Source organism: Trachypithecus francoisi, unplaced genomic scaffold (assembly GCF_009764315.1).
Source record: "Trachypithecus francoisi isolate TF-2019V2 unplaced genomic scaffold, Tfra_2.0 Lachesis_group18, whole genome shotgun sequence".
Taxonomy (NCBI): Eukaryota; Metazoa; Chordata; class Mammalia; order Primates; family Cercopithecidae; genus Trachypithecus; species Trachypithecus francoisi.
The window spans coordinates 13,778,098-13,795,674 of record NW_022681463.1 but is presented as its reverse complement, the minus strand read 5'-3'; the positions used below and the strand labels follow the sequence as shown (position 1 = coordinate 13,795,674).

Here is a 17,577-nt window from a genome sequence, read left to right as displayed (position 1 = left end):
GGGAACTGAACAATGAGATCACTTGGACTCGGGAAGGGGAACATCACACACTGGGGCCTATCATGGGGAGGGGGGAGGAGGGAGGGATTGCATTGGGGAGTTATACATGATATAAACGTTATGCACATGTACCCTAGAACTTAAAGTATAATAAAAAAAAAAAAAAAAAAACTATAGGCAAATATCTCTGATGAGCACTGATGCAAAAACCCTCAACAAAATACTAGCAAACCAGATTTAACAACACATTAAAAAGATCATTCATCATGACTAAGTGGCATTTATCCCTGGGATGCAAGGATGGTTCAGCATATGCAAATCAATCAACATGATACAACATATCCGCAGAATGAAGGACAAAGCCATATGATCATTTCAGTTGATACTGAAAATGGATTTGATAAGTCACTATTACTTCATGATAAAAACCCTCAAAAAACTGAGTATAGAAGGAACATATTTCAACACAATAAAAGCCATATGTGACAGACCTATGACTAGTATCCTACTGAACAGGGAAAAACTGAAAGACTTTCCTTGAAGATCAAGAACATGATAAGGATTCCCACTTTTACCAGTGTTATTCAACATAGTACTGGAAGTCCCAGCCAGAGTAATCAGATAAGAAAAAGAAATAATGGTCATCCACATGGGAAAGGAAGAAGTCAAATTATCCTTGTTTGCAGATGATGTGATCTTATGCTTAGAAAAACCCACACACTCCACCAAAAAGCTATTAGAATTGATAAATTCAGTAAAGTTTCAGGATACAAAATCAACATATAAAAATCAGTAGCACTTCTATATGCAAACAGCAAACAATTTGGAAAAGAAATCAAGAAAGTAACCTCATGTATAACAGCTACAAATAAAATGAGATAACCAAAGAAGAGAAAGATCTCTACAATGAAAACTATAAACATTGATGTAAACATTGAAGAGGATTCAAAAAATAGAGATTTCATGTTCATGGATGAGAAGACTCAATATTGTTAAAGTATCCATACTACCCAAAGTAATCTACAGATAAAATACAGTCTCTATCAAAATACCATGACATTGTTCTCAGGAATAGAAAAAGTAATCTTAAAATTTATATAACTACAAAATACCCAGAATAACCAAAGCCATCTTGAGCAAAAATAACAAAACTGGAGGCATCATATTACCTGACTTCAAATTATACCACAGAGCTATAGTGACCCAAACAGTATAGTACTGGCATAAAAACAGGCATGTAGACTGATGGAATAGAACAGAGAACACATAAATAAATCCATACATCTACAGTGACCTCATTTTTTATAAAGGTGCCAAGAACATGCATTGAGGAAAGCACAGTCTATTCAATAAATGGCTCTGGGAAAACTGATATCCATATGCAGAAGAATAAAACTAGACCCTTATCTCTCACCATATATAAAAACAAAAATCAAAATGTATTAAAGACTTAAATCTAAGACGTCAAACTAGGAAACTACTAAAAGAAACAGTTGGGGAAACTCTCCAGGACATTGGTCTGGGCAAAGATTTCTTGAGTAATACCCCACAAGCACAGGCAACCAAAGCAAAAATGGACAAATGGGATCACATCAAGTGAAAAAGCTTCTGTACAGCAAAGGCAACAATCAACAAAGTGAAGAGACAACCCACAGAATAGGAGAAAATATTTGCAAACTATTCATCTGACAAGAGATTAATATCCACAATATAAAAGAAGCTCACACAACAGGAAAAAAATCTAATAATCCCATCAAAACGGGCCAAAGATCTGAATGGATATTTCTGAAGACATGCAAATAGCAAACAGGTATATGGAAAGGTGCTCAGCATCATTGATCATCAGAGAAATGCAAATCAAAACTACAATGAGATATCATCTCACCCCAGTTAAAGTGGCTTTTATCCAAAAGGCAGGCAGTAACATTCCCACCAACAGTGTATGAGAGTTGGAGAAAAGGGAACCCTCATACAATGTTGGTGGGAATGAAAATTAGCATAGCCACTGTGAAGAACAATTTGGAAGTTCCTCAAAAAACTAAAAATAGAGCTACCATATGATCAAGCAATCCCACTACTGGATGTATACCCAAAAGAAAAGAAATCAGTGTATGGAAGAGATATCTGCACTCCCATGTTTATTGCAGCACTATTCGGTATCACAAAAGACTCGGAAGCAATCTAAGTGGCCATAAACAAATGAACAGTTAAAGAAAATGTGTTATCTATACACAGTGGAGTAATATTCAGCCATAAAAGTATGAATGAGAACTTGTCATTTGAAACAACATGAATCGAACTGGAGGACATTATTTTAAGTGAGTAAGCCAGGCACAGAAAGACAGACTTTGCGTGTCCTCACTAAGTTGTGGGAGCTAAAAATTAATGCAATTGAATTCATGGATATAGAGAGTAGAATGATGGCTACTAGAGACTGGGAAGGGCAGTGAGTGGCAGAGGGGTGGAAGTAGGAATGAGTAAAGGGTCCAAAAATATAGTTAGATACAGTGAATAAGATCTAGTATTTGACAGCACAATGATGCTATTTTTTCCATTTGATAACACAAACACTAGATGAATGTAGGGTGACTACAGTCAAAAATAATTTATTGTAGATTTAAAAATAACTAAAAGAATACAGCTGGAATGTTTGTCACACAAAGAAATGATAAATACTTGAGATAAATACCCCATTTACCCTAATGTGATTATTACACATTCTATGCCTGTATCCAAGTAGCTCACACCCTGTAAATATATACATCTACCATGTACCCATAAAAATTGAGAATAAAAAAATCAGAGTAAAAAATCATATGATTTTGTCCTTGAGAAACTTAGTAGTAGGTTTATGATATAGCATAATGCAATTTTAGAGAAGTAAAAAGTGCTTTGTATGTGAGGAGTTGGGGTTGTTTTGAAAATGAGCATGATGTTGACTGGTGGGTATAAGTAGAATTGCATTGTAGTCAAACAAGCAAAATTTTTAGGTAGGACATCATGGACATTTTGCTTGCCTAGGGCAATGGGTTCTTTTAAAGATGTTGTTGGAGAGAAACTTTCATAGGAGCAGCTCATAGGGAACCTTTTAGTGCCAAAAGATAGATGTGTGTGTGTGTGTATTCATATATATGTGTGTGTATATATACACACATGCATATATATAGACACACATGCATATACATATATATACACACACACATGCGCATACATATATATATATATATATATGACACTGTGAGACACTGTGAACGCCCTTGGCAGGCAATGTGAGCAGAGAATTGGCTTTTCCAGAAAGGAGTTTCTGGGACATCACTCTTGGGATAAATGGGAAAAAGATAAAAAGCCTTCAAATGGAGAGAACAAGGAGAAAGCTCTTTAGCTATTTTAATAGCTAATAGTGAAATTAATAATACTCTAAAATTTTGTGGGTGGCTATAGGAAGAAAAGGGAAAGAACGATGCTAGGCACATTGTGGTATTATAGAACTGACGGGAATTGGAGACTGGGTTAAGAGGTGGAGGCAGGGCTGCAATTTGGTAAATGTAAGCTATTATGGACGTTCTGGCTCTCAAATATTGCAAGTTCTGCAACCCTTCCTCCACCCCATCCCAGAGATATCTGAGTGTCTTTTTGATTTGAATTTCAGGTTAAAACCCTGAATATCTGGAGGAACACTCATGTCCATCATGCTCTGTTGCTAAGTACTTATACCTTTTGCTCATCCTTGGTTAAATCTTTTTTAATTCATTCATTGTTCTGTCTCTACACTCCTCGCTAACATGCAAGCTTTCCTTTTTATTTTGAGTTGTATATATTTTTATTTTTCCCCATTTAATTTTTAGTTGACATTAATGTTGCACATATTCATGGTATGCAAAGTGATAATATGCATATACAATGTATAATGATTATAATGATCAAATCAAGGTGATTAGCATTTCCATCACCCCAAACATTTATCATACCTGGGAGAGTCAAGAGGAATGTGGTGGGGCCAGAAAGGGGAAATTTAGAAGGCAATATTTGGGAGACAAGGAATGAGGGGCAGTTGTTCATGAAATGACAGTGTGAAGGTAGAAAGCGGGGGTCAAAGAATACATCAACTCCCAAAGATTACCAGTCTATTACATAATGAGTATGTATTAGCCGAGAAGACTTGAAAAAGTTGACTATTGAGTGCGACACATTTTCTTTAAAATATTGAATCTGGATATTTTTCTAGTTATTTAAATTAGTATTTTTGTTTATGGGTATCTGTCTAGGGCACTTTGACCCTTTAGATGTGGGTTAACCATTTCTCATTAGGGTTGGGAAAGATGAGTGAGAAATAAAATTATAGATTCCATGTTGAAAAGAAAAACACTGGTTGTGACACTGAGTATAGGTTTTTTTGTTTTGTTTTGTTTTGTTTTACTATATCTGAAGTAAAATGATATTTATCTGCCTTGTTAATTATATTCATTTGTAAAAATAGCTTCCATTTAAATTTGTCAATTTCTCATGAAAAATACCAGAAATCTACTCTCTTTTATAATGAAAAGAAATCTAAGTATTAGTTTTTTGTGTACCTATGACATTTGATTACAAGATGGAATGAAATTTAATTGTAGCATAGTATGAAATGGAAAACACCCTAAATATACCATGAAATTTATGTTATGCTGTAATAATTTCCTCATATACTTTCCATATATAGACACTAAATAAAGTAAAGTAATTTAGGTTAATTTTGGAGGCAGATGCTTTTCAAATACTTATAGGTGTATCAGGTAGGATACTTTATTTGGAGTCTGTATAAAGTAGAAGACCCAACCCAAGTATGTGTAAGGAAAAAAATTATAATTTACTGGACAACTTAATTGAAGTACTTAGGACTGTGTTTTCCAAAGTGTGATTCTTGAATCAGCAGCACACGCATCAGTGGGGGACTGGTTAAAAATGTGAATTCTCAGTTTCATACTCACGGCATCAGAGACTCTGGCTGTGGGGCTCAACAGCCTGTGCATTAACAAGTCCTCCAGCTTCTGATGCTTCCACAGTCAGGTTTAAGAAACACTGGTGTAGGGCTGGATCTATCCCTGGGTGCAAATCAACTTAGGGTTCAAAGGATACCACCAGGATCTAAATGTGGACTCTGCTAGGCAGTGGGATAGCCCCACATCCAGGATTCACATGGTGGCTAACGACAACATTAGATACATATTATAAGAGCACCCTGTCCAGTGGACAGAGAAATTATCTCACCTAGAGTCGTCCTGATGTTCCTGGGTAGCCTGACTCAGGGATTATCTTTATCCCTCAGCCAGTCACAATGCCGAGTGAGTGGGATGTTCTAATTGTCATATTCTAGTCGTATTATCCATCTCCAAGGTTGCAATTAATTTAGTATGGGGGCATTGCCACAAGAAGGAGAAGAAGATGTAGAATATCATCAGTAATGTGTCATAAACAGCAAAGATTCAGTTGTTTCAGAAGACAACCTCAGGCCAAAATTTATTTAACTGAAGTTATTGATGGAAAAAAAAAAAGTCAGAGATGCTCTAGAAGTCAATCACTTGACTGGAGAAGGAGAAAAATGTTCACTTGCACAGAAAATGCACAGTCCCATTTTCCAACGTCCTATTACCTAGAGGGCAATTTTAGTTTCATAACTTTGATTACACTATTCGTACTGGGCTATTTGGGCTAGTGTGGAGGATAGGCTTGATGTTTGTAAAATAACATTTATTTGAATATGTTTTTCCTTCTAAAATTCAATTTTTTCCTTCTTAATGTAAAAATTATCCTCATTTTACCATCTTACCACATATTTTAGAAATCTAATCTGATTGTTATCACATATTTCTTTAAGTGGAATGGCTTAAATAACTCAGATAATTAAAGGATAATTAAAGGCTTTGTCATCATTAAGATAATTAAAGTATCAATTAACTCTTTAAAAGGAAGCTTAGCCTTAATCAGAAATCCTTCATTCACACAGCAGGGCCTCGGATATGGCAGATATTCTTGAAAGGGAAAAACAGTACTTCAAAGTTTAGGCTCTGTGGAGCTTTGTCATGATTTTTTTCATCAATCTCCATTCTTTTGTGTAGATGGCATATTTGTTTTTTCTCTGCTTTTTGTCTAACTAGTTACATATTGCTTATTGTAGATACTTTTGCAAATACCGAAAAAAAAAAAATTCCACAAGCAACATGTTAGCTAAATTTTCCTAGTATTTTTCTAAGTTTTATTTTTACTTTTTGTGGTTAAAAGGGATAGGTAAAAACCCATCAGCATAAAAAATTTACTTCTCTAATACCCTAGGAAAACATGAAGGGAATTACAAAATACCTAGAGTTGAATGATAATGATTTCTGGTTTCAAATATTTCCTGCCGTGAACTTACTTTTATTTATCCTACCAGTGATTATGTGTAGGTTTTCTACATGGTTTATTTGAGTCTTAAGAATTCGCAGTCATTTTTCTATTCCAACATTATCAATTGACCCAAGTTGAGTTTCTAGATATGAAAACCACAATATTTGATATGAAAAAATACTATATGGAACTAACAGCAGATTCACATCACAGAAGAAAAAATGGTGAATTTGAAGAGAGAGCATTAGAAGCTATTCCAAATTAAAACAGAAACATATTTTTATTTGTATAAATTTTAGGATTACAAGTGCGGTTTTGCTACATGAATATGTTGTATAGTGGGGGAAGTCTGGGTTTTTAGTGTAATCATATCCTAGGACTATTTGGAAAATAAGTTTTCAAAATGAATAGAACATCAGTTAGCTGTGAAACAATTTTAAATGATCTAATAGAGGTATAATTTAATTTGTGAAGGACAGGAACCAACAAAATATTTGAAGAAATAATAATGAAAATATTTCTAATTTGATGAACATTGTATACCCACGAGCACAGGAAGTTCAATAAACTTGAACTATAAACAAAGAAATCTGAAGACACTAAACACAGGCATGTCATAATTAAATTGCTCAAAACCGTTAACAGGGAGACAATCTTAAAAAGCATCTAGAGAAGGCCGGGCGCGGTGGCTCAAGCCTGTAATCCCAGCACTTTGGGAGGCCGAGACGGGCGGATCACGAGGTCAGGAGATCGAGACCATCCTGGCTAACACGGTGAAACCCCGTCTCTACTAAAATATACAAAAAATTAGCCGGGCGAGATGGCGGGCGCCTGTAGTCCCAGCTACTCGGGAGGCTGAGGCGAGAGAATGGCGTAAACCCGGGAGGCGGAGCTTGCAGTGAGCTGAGATCCGGCCACGGCACTCCAGCCTGGGCGACAGAGCGAGACTCCGTCTCAAAAAAAAAAAAAAAAAAAAAGCATCTTACATACAGAGGAAGAAAAATAAGGATGATAGCAGGTTTCTCTTATTTCAAAGTCAGTAAAACAACATCTTTAAAGGATTGAAGAAAAAAATGTAAACTTAGAAGTCTAAACTCAGCAAAATACTTTTCAAAAACAAATGTGAAATTAAGACTTTTTTCAGGCTTACAAAAGAGAATCATCACTGGTTGATGTGAGCTAGAAGAAATGCTAGAGAAGTTCTGCAGGCAGAAGGAAAATCATTTCAAGTGGAAAGATGAATCTACACAAAGTCATGAAAAGAACTAGAAATGGTAATTACATAGGTGAATATATATGGTGCATTTTTCTTTTATTCACATGTCTTTTAAAGATAAATTTGCATTAAAAAGTGGGTAAAGGACATGAATAGACAGTTCTCAAAAAAAGATATACAAGCAGCTAACAAACATGAAAAAATGCTCAAAATCACGAATCATCAGGGAAAAATGCAAACTAAAACCACAATGAGATACTGCCTTACTCCTATAAGAATGGCCATAATTAGGCCGGGCGCGGTGGCTCACGCGTGTAATCCCAGCACTTTGGGAGGCCGAGACGGGCGGATCATGAGGTCAGGAGATCGAGACCATGGTGAAACCCCATCTCTACTAAAATTACAAAAATTAGCTGGGCGTGGTGGCGGGCGCCTGTAGTCCCAGCTACTCGGGAGGCTGAAGCAGGAGAATGGCAGGAACCCGGGAGGCGGAGCTTGCAGTGAGCCGAGATCGCGCCACTGCACTCCAGCCTTGACGACAGGGCGAGACTCCATCTCAAAGCGAAACAAAACAAAACAAAAAAGAATGGCCATAATTAAAACATCAAAAAACAATAGATGTTGGTTGGCATCTATTTTTTAAAAAGGCACCCTTTTACACTGCTGGTGAGAATATAAATTAGTGTAATACAACCACTATGGAAAACAGTGTGGAGATTTCTTAAAAAACTAAAAGTAGAACTACCATTCAATCCAGCAATGGAAAAGAAATCATTAGACGAAAAAGATAAATGCACACACGTGTTTATAGCAGCACAATTGCAAAGATATGGAACCAACCTAAGTGCCCATCAACCAACGAGTGGATAAAAATAATGTGGTATATATACACCATGGAATACTCCTCAGCCATAAAAAGGAATGAAATCATGTCTTCTGAAGCAACTTTGTTGGAGCTGGAGGCCATTATTCTAAGTGAAGTAACTCAGGAATCGAAAACCAAGTATTTGTTCTCACTTATAAGTGGGAGCGAAGCTATGAGAATGCCAAGGCATAAGAATGATATAATGGACTCCGGGGATTTGGGAGGGGGAAGGGTGTGAGGTGGGTGAGGGATCAAAGACTACACATTGGGTACAGTGTTCACTGCTCAGGTGATGGGTGCACCAGAATCTCAGAAACCACCACTAAAAAACTTCACCTGATTCCCGAAACTATTGAAATAAAAATAAAAATTAAAAAAAAAAGAAAGATCAGAGGGAAAGAATATGGGGGAAATAAGAACCCATCAAAAAATAAGTGATGAAAGATGTTGGGGAAAACACAGGAGAGTAGGTTACTGGGAAAATAAGGACTATTTGAGAAATGGGCAAAAATGGTAAATAATGCAAATCTGCCACATGGATTTCATATTTTAAAAGTCTAGACCTCTTGCAGCTTTAAAACTTCATGATGCTATTTAAATGTCATGTTTAGTATTGTAAATAATGGTAATTTTAATCATTAATGCTAATTGCTATTCTCTGTGGCTATATTACTATTCATGTATTCAGTCAATGCATGTTTGTTTAGCGCTAGAAGGAACATAAGCACACATCCAGTAGTCCGCATTTTATTTGGTTTAATTTCACACACCCAAAAATGCCTATGTAGGTATTAAATGTCAGCTCTTATTTTTAATGCTTTCTAGATTGCATCAGCCAAATGGGAAGACTTATAAAAATATATAAAGAACTACTTAAATACATTCATAAGGTCAATAATAAAAAAAATTGTAATACTTCTTCATAAACCTTGGATTTATTTTATTGCTTCAAGGTTCTCATAGTGATTTTCATAGCCTATCTTATTGTTTGTTACTATATCTTTATTAGGTATAAATGTTCAGGCTTAGCATACTACCAGGCATATTACATTTCACAAGAGAAATGTGTAGTTACAGCTGCAAGGCAGGTGTTGTGATCCTGTCAAATTGCTCAGGCTAATTTTAAATCATATCAGGTCTGTTGCTGGGAGATGTTTGAGGAACACAGGAAATTATATAGAGCCTGTTGATAACAGCCTGTCCTTGTCCTGTGACCTAAAATAATACCAAACTTGCCACATTACCAACCCTCTTGTTTAAATGTAAAACCCATATTGGAGGTTTACACCAATGTCATTAAAAAGAGAAACTTAGGATTCAAAAATATGGTTGTAATTTTTGAAATCCTGGTAGCGAAAATTTAGCTGAAATTGGCAATTATATTTGACAAAATAATTATTTAATATAAATTAATGTGATGTTTAGTTAAACTACCTCTGGAATATATAGAGTTATCACCAATGGCCTAAAGCCATGCATTCCAAGCTTTGGTGATCATAAGCATTACCTGTGGTGTGTTTCTGCAATATAGTTTCCTAAGCCCCTTTTCCGAAGTGCATTCCATAGATGTGCAGTTTAACCAGTGTCCTCAGTGAATCTCCTGCGCAGATATACTGGCAACACACTGGTCCAAAGTAAGGAATTCTCATGCTTTTTAAGAAACTGGATGCAGAGAACTCATAGAAGTATGTTCAATCTCAGCTTGTAGGCTTTATTTCCTTACAGTTCATTAAGGTCAGAAAGAAGGGTTAATCTTTCTAACTCAAATGATGCTCAGAAGACAGAGGAAGAGTTAACTAGGTTTGTGCTCAGTGTGACAGTGGCACAGGGGAGCCTGACTGCAAACAGCCATGCAGGGAGGTTGAGGCTGAGGAGGTGGTGTTGGTAAGAATGCTGGGGTTCGGAGGAGGAGAGCAAATGGGCCTCCCTCGTGATGAGAAGGGATGGAGGATGGCAGGGACTGGGACCTACAGTAAACAGATACTGGTTTTTCTTGAAGGATGTTTGGATTTCACAGCCCATACTTTTCTAACCCAGGAGCCAGCCTTAGCACTGCCATTTGAGGGAGTATACATTCCAAACGAGGTTGAAGACAAAGGAGCAATTGCTTTTTACATTAAAGGTACAGCCTTTTCAGAGCAATCTGTTCATCCTCTGGTATCACTTTAAAGGGAGTCTAGTTTTTAGGTTTATATGTAAATTTAACTAACTCTCTATCATGGCAGAGAGGACTGCATGGCATTTCCAAGTTCATTTCTTTATCTTTCAGTGGACTAAGGCATATGCCTGCTTAGTTTTCCTACGTTCCCTGCATTGAGGGGTAAAACTGGAGTGCTTTCAGGAATTGACAATGGGAGAGTTTCCTGGTCACAGGCTTTAAACCAGGAAAGACCTAAGCTAACTGTCAACTCTAACTTGAGAGAGCTGTTAACCACCTCAGTTTCCTTGTCTAAGCATAAGAACAGAACATGTTACTAGAAAGTGCTATTTACTGAGCATGTACCGTGTGCTCAGGCGTTGTGCTAAGTACCCTATGTGTTATTCATGAGCTCCCCACTACAACCTCTGGAGACATGTGTTATGTTCTGACAACGGCAATAATTGTGCATCTTCCTCATGGAATTTTTTGTTTATGTGTGAGTGATAATGAGGTTAGACTCATTAAAGATTAAAGAAGACTAAAGCCATGCCAATATTAGGTTCCCAGTTCTCAAGAAAAGGGAGTTATATTCCTTTTCTTTCATTTGTGGCTGTTCATTTTCATCTTTTGGTGTTTTCAGGAAGCCATTTTTTCCTGCATCCCACGGAAGTGGCCCAGCTGCAAATGTTAGTGGCTGTTTACCAGTAGGAGCCAAAACACCACACTAAAGAAGCTAGGAGGTGTGGTTATTTTGCCTTTTCTGTAGGATATATTTCTTGATGCTAATGTCTCCAAATGAAAATATTTGATTTATCTCTAAAGTATATTTTTAAGTATAGAAGCTATAATGAGTGGCTAGATTACTACTACTCTGTTTTAAAATGTGTTACAAGACAGCTTTCATCATGTCAATCTACAGATCCAACAATTAAAAGAAAGGTTCCTGAATTTGTACACAGATAAAATTTTACTTCATATAGCCCTGGCATTCCAGTCTATTCTAAGAATGTGAAATAAAGGACTGATAGATGGATAAACACGTGGGTAGATGGAGGTCCGATTCAGGTGGTGTTAAAAATCAAACAAAAATCATTCCAAAGTAGAAATCAAATTCTACTTCTTTTGAGATATAAACTGTTTATAGCTTTGAAATGACAGTTTTCACCTCAGCACACCCATTAAATTTGTATGGAACCCTTCCTCGTCTATTAATACACAGCATACAGGAGGGGCTCAGTATAATTTAGTTCCTCTTCAATACTTCGGCATGTGATTTGCAGAGAGCAGCTGACATAGATGAATATATATCAGATTTAGGGTTAGAAAAATATTGCATAGCATCTGTAGCAGAAAAATTAGTTTTCTGAAAAGAGTGAATGTAAATAATTCCAGGGAAGCATGCTTTTGAATAACATTTGGTAAGATCCATTCTGAAAGAAGAGAGTTAGGGAACTTTTATTTTATTTTTCACAGTACAGGAAAAAAACAAAGCAACCAAATGTCCTGGTAGAGATGAGGTCATTGATATCAGAGGTTGCTGAGATACTGATCAAACTGATAGAATAACATTCAGTTTGTCTGACTCATTGGTGAAAAATAGAAACCAGTGAGAAGTGGACTAAAGGTCTTGGTGTGATGGTTGCTAGCTTTTAGAACAAGTAGAAAACAAAATATTTTTACTTAAAACTTTGTCTCATGAACTTAGTTGCAGTGATGAGAGCATTTAATAAAGGTAAGTAGTGTTTTCCATTAATTTTTATTAGCATTTTGTTATGGACTGAATGTTTGTTTACCCCAAAAATTCTGTGTTGAAGTTCTAACCCCCAGTGTGTTGGTATTTAGAGGCAGGGCCTTTTGGAAATAATTAGATTTAGTTGAGTACATGTGGGTGGGGCCCCATAATGGGATCAGTACCTTTATAAGGAAAGGAAGGAACACCAAGAGCTTTCTCTCTCCACCATGTGAGGGTACAGCAAGAAGGCTGCCATCTGCAAGCCAGGAACTGAGCCCTCACCAAGAACTGAATCTTCTGGCACCTTGTTCTTGGGCTTCCCAGTTTCTAGATCTGTAAGAAATAAATATCAATTATTTAAGTCACCTTTTTATGGTATTTTTGTTGTAGTAGCCCTAGCTGACTAAGACACACTTGATAAGTAACTACTATACACAGAGTCCTCTTAGGCAATAAAGAACAGTCTAACCCTGAAGCCAGTGAAGACAGAACTGATTAAAATAATACTACTAACAGGGCTGTGAGTAATGTGTTTTTCACACACATTAAGTAGCCATTACTTCTGCCTGAGATTATCTTGCGGGTGGTGCTGTTTGAGCTGAGTCTTGAAGACTGAGAGGGATTTGTATGCTTGAGATGGTATAACTTCTGAAGATAGGAAATTGGAAATGGCCACAGAGAAGAGGCTAAACTTCGAATAAGTGTTTTGACAAAATATGCCAAACCTAACACATGTAGGCAAAGCCACATGCAGTAATTCTGGCTCTGTTTATCTTCCTGCTCAATTTTAGTCTGACGGACTTATAGACAGAAGGGGCAGAGTTTCTTGTTCATTTGAGAAATCATCGCTGAATAACAAGTTTTTCCCTTGATTAGCTGGGAATCCCTAGAGTTGCCCAAGGGCCATGGACACTTACTGATATTTAGTAAAGAACCTCTAGAACATCTTCAGACTGGTCCCATTGTTAATAAGTGTTATGACACACATTGTGTGTGTAATGTCTTTTTTGGTTTTTGGTGGACCACTTAAAAGTTTACAGAAATGGTTTTTTAAGGTTCTGATGACTTTTCTGCAATATAATTTGTAAGTGCTTATATATCTCCCACCTGTAACTATGTAAATTACTGTGAATAATTTTGTCGTTAATGAAACTCTATCTGCTTCTCTGTCTGTGATTAAAGATTATGAATAAAATGCATAGGTCTTTTTTGTCCTACATTCTCCTCTGCAAGGTCAGGAGGTGGGATTTGTCAGGGCCCCGCTCTAGCACTCTCTAAAGACTCTATCCTCAGACCCTCCTTAGACCTTCTGTCCATTACCATCACTACAAAATTTACCCTATAAAGCAGATAGCTTCCAAATTAACCTACTTTGAAAATTTTTTATCATTATGAGCAACTTTATCTAGCAAGTATAAGTAGTGAAGTTTTATTCAGATTGTTACATTTGAAGGGATTTTATAATTCATCACATTATGGTAGATAGCCTGTGTGGCCTCCCAAATTATAACAACTTCTCCATCATACGTTGTCATTTTCTTATACCACACATTCTTCTGATGATTTTTAAGCTACATTTATAAGATGAAAAATTCGAGTCACCTGGATGAGCATTGCTTTCTTTTTCTTTTTTTTTAATACTTCATGTTCTGGGATACATGTGCAGAATGTGCAGGTTCGTTACATAGGTATACACGTGCCATGGTGGTTTGCTACACCCATCAACTCATCATCTGTATTAGGTATTTCTCCTAATTCTATCCTTCCCCTAGTTCCCCCACCCCCCAACAGGCCCCGGTGTGTGATGTTCCCCTCCCTGTGTCCCTGTCATTCATAACAATGAGTTGAACAATGAGAACATGAGGCGTTTGGTTTTCTGTTCCTGTGTTAGTTTGCTGAGAATGATGGTTTCCACTTTCATCCATGTCCCTGCAAAGGACACGAACTCATTATTTTTTATGGCTGCATAGTATTCCATGGTGTATATGTGCCACATTTTCTTTATCCAATCTGTCATTGTTGGGCATTTGGGTTGGTTCCAAGTCTTTGCTATTGTGAATAGTGCTACAATAAACATACGTGTGCATGTGTCGTTATAGCAGAACGATGTATAATCCTTTGAGTATATACCCAGTAATGGGATTGCTGGGTCAAATGGTATTTCTGGTTCTTAGTTCAACCATTGTGGAAGATAGCGTAGTGATTCCTCAAGGATCTAGTGCATTGCTTTCTTACAGAGGTGTCTGGAATAAATGCAGTTCCCTCTTTTGAAAGTTCAAAGGCTTTAAGTCAGTATATGATGGTATTTGTGGTTCTGCTCAGCAGTTATTCATTTAGGAGGTGATTTGCTATTTTCTGAGAACAGTGCTATGAAATGAATGTGGTTGCTATTAGAGTCCAGAAATCCATTTGGCTCAATGGAGCTGACACAGTTTATTGCAGTTTTTAGGACCTTTTTGTAATTTACAGTGGATACTAATTTCCTGCTCAAGTTTTTGATGGCAGCTTCTGTGGAGCTGGAACAGAAGCTGGAGCTGTGACCTAAGAGGGTGGTCTGGATTCACTTCTGTGGGTCTACTCCTCTGCCTCTCCTTCTCTCTTCCCTCTTTTCTTTGCCTTTCTTTTCCCGAATTCCTCAGAGCTTGAAAGAGTGAGATTTTCCTTTTCTTTTCCTTGCTGCCCTCCCTGGAATTCCATTATGTAATTCACCAGCCTCAGCTGTTGGTGAAATAAATGGTAGTTACCAGAGGAATTTAGACAATCCTTTCTCTTGGCTCTCAAGTATATTTTCTCACTGTACAATCCTCTTTTGAATTCCTAAAGCCAAATATTAACTCTTTCTTTCTCTTTGCATTGCTTCTGTAATAATCCTAAACTTCCTCACTCCCTTTCCTTCTCCAAGTTCAAATGGAGAAGCTTCAGGCTGCCTAAGGATGAAATGCATTTATTAAGAATTTCTTTACTCCCATAACTTTTCTGGTAGTAAATCCTCTATTAAGCACATAGTAGATATTGTACAAAGCCTACAAAGTAGATATTGTAAAAAGTTTATTGTGTAAATAAATCCACGGGTTAATGGGTGGGAGGGGAGGTGGAAATTACAGACTTTATGGAATGAGTAGATTTCAAATCATCCTTTACTCAAGGAGCTGATATTTAGAGCTTAGATACACCTCTACTATTTCTTAAATAAAGGGCCAACTGAACTGTATGAGTTTCTTAGCAGAAATGGAGCTCTTTCATTTTTGTCTTTCATCCTCTATCCCAAAGAGTTGTTGAAGGATGATGAACTGAATGAAGGCTGGGTATCTTTAAGAAGATACCAACTGTGTCACTTATTGAAAAAAAAAAAAATAAAGCTATTTTGATTACATAGTTTTAATAATTCTCATGTCATGTACTCTTATTACAATTCTCAATATTGCAGTAAATTGTGTTATGCGGTGCTTTCATTGAAGTTACATTTTGCACTCACTTTTATGGTCTGGAGTGATTCTGATCTATGGGAGGAATGATAACATCAGCATCAAGATTTTCTTTGTCCGGGACATGCTTCAGCTGCACAACAACTCTCCTCCTGAGTGATATGTGACTTGCACCTTCATCACCTGTTCATCCTGCCAATATTTTTTCCACATCTGTCCTCCCATTCACCCGAAGATTTATTCCACATGCCTGATGACAAAATGTCCCTGCACCCGGGGGACCTAAGCCTGTAGAACATCGATCTCATTTTCTTTCTTTTGACACAAGTCCATTAGCTTCATCTGTCTTGAGGACAATCCCGGCTATCAGATGTTTCTTCTTTGGGGGCCTTTCAGAATTTCAAGGTTATAGGAAACTTGGCTTTGTGCAAAGTATGTTGCCGTCTGTTGCTAGTTTCTAATTTCAGATCCATTTAAGAGATTTGCCAGGTTAGATTTATATAGACATTTTAACTAATTCTATTTCTTTGTACTTAACCCAAGATCACATACTTAGGTTTGTCCTTTCAGTATCATTTATCAGAATACTTCACTATTCAGCCATTTTGAGGAGACACATTGTTTACCTGCCACTTACTGTGGTAAGACAATTACATGTGGCATGTGTTTATTTGGTAGTCATCAAATAATAATGCCTGTTAATAGACAGCCAAAAAGCAAACAGAGGATTTAGAGGTTCCTGTTTATTTTTGTTTTGTTTTGTTTTAAATAAGTAAATTGAAACTCAGAGAGGTTATACAGCTTACTTAAAGTCTCAAAATTAGCTCATATTTCAGATGAAATTTGCCTTCATGTTCTAGATCAGCTACAGAACTGAAGTTTTGGTGACTATTTATTCTTCAGATTTTATTTATGATTCCTTGATTAACAAATCTTTAAAGAGTTGTGAAAATTATATCGTAGTAAACATTGGAAACAGACTGAAATATAACACTGCAGTCAGAAAAAAACTATTCAAAGATACACACACCTCTATACAAATAAATACATTTTTATTACATATGCTTTATATGCACTTTCTCACATACAAAGCTTTAACTTCAGCAACAATAAGCTCTTTCCAGAGATTTATCATAAGAAAATAATCCAGAAGAAGGAAAATGCTATACATATGATGGCTATGATAGCAAAGTGTTGTAGGCAAATTGTGTATCCAATAATATAAAATAAATGATAGCATATTAACTAATGTGGTAATTTACAGTCATTAAAATGATGAGTATGAAGACTTAATTTATGGAAATATGATGAACAATTGAGTTTAAAAAGCCAAAGCCACTGTGTTCACTTTCCTTTCAACTATATGAAAAGTATACATGCATAAGACAAAAATGTAAAAGTCTGTGAAATATTTAGTGTTAGGTTGATGATATTATATGCGCTTTTCTACTTTTATATTTTTCTTTTTCTTTTTTTTTTTTTTTTGAGGCGGAGTCTCGCTCTGTCGCCTGGGCTGGAGTGCAGTGGCCGGATCTCAGCTCACTGCAAGCTCCGCCTCCCGGATTTACGCCATTCTCCTGCCTCAGCCTCCCGAGTAGCTGGGACTACAGGCGCCCGCCACCTCGCCCAGCTAGTTTTTTTGTATTTTTTTAGTAGAGACGAGGTTTCACCGTGTCAGCCAGGATGGTCTCGATCTCCTGACCTTGTGATCCGCCCGTCTCGGCCTCCCAAAGTGCTGGGATTACAGGCTTGAGCCACCGCGCCCGGCCTACTTTTATATTTTTCAAGTTAATGTTGGTTCCATAACACACCAGGATTACAGTAGTATGATACCCA

The 17,577-nt window shown here is 36.8% G+C and overlaps 1 protein-coding gene across 2 annotated transcripts in view; it reads left to right on the top strand.

The window, feature by feature from the left end:
- ITGBL1 (integrin subunit beta like 1) overlaps positions 1–17,577 on the top strand; it is a 270,673-nt gene that overhangs the window by 36,603 nt on the left and 216,493 nt on the right. The window lies entirely within an intron of this gene.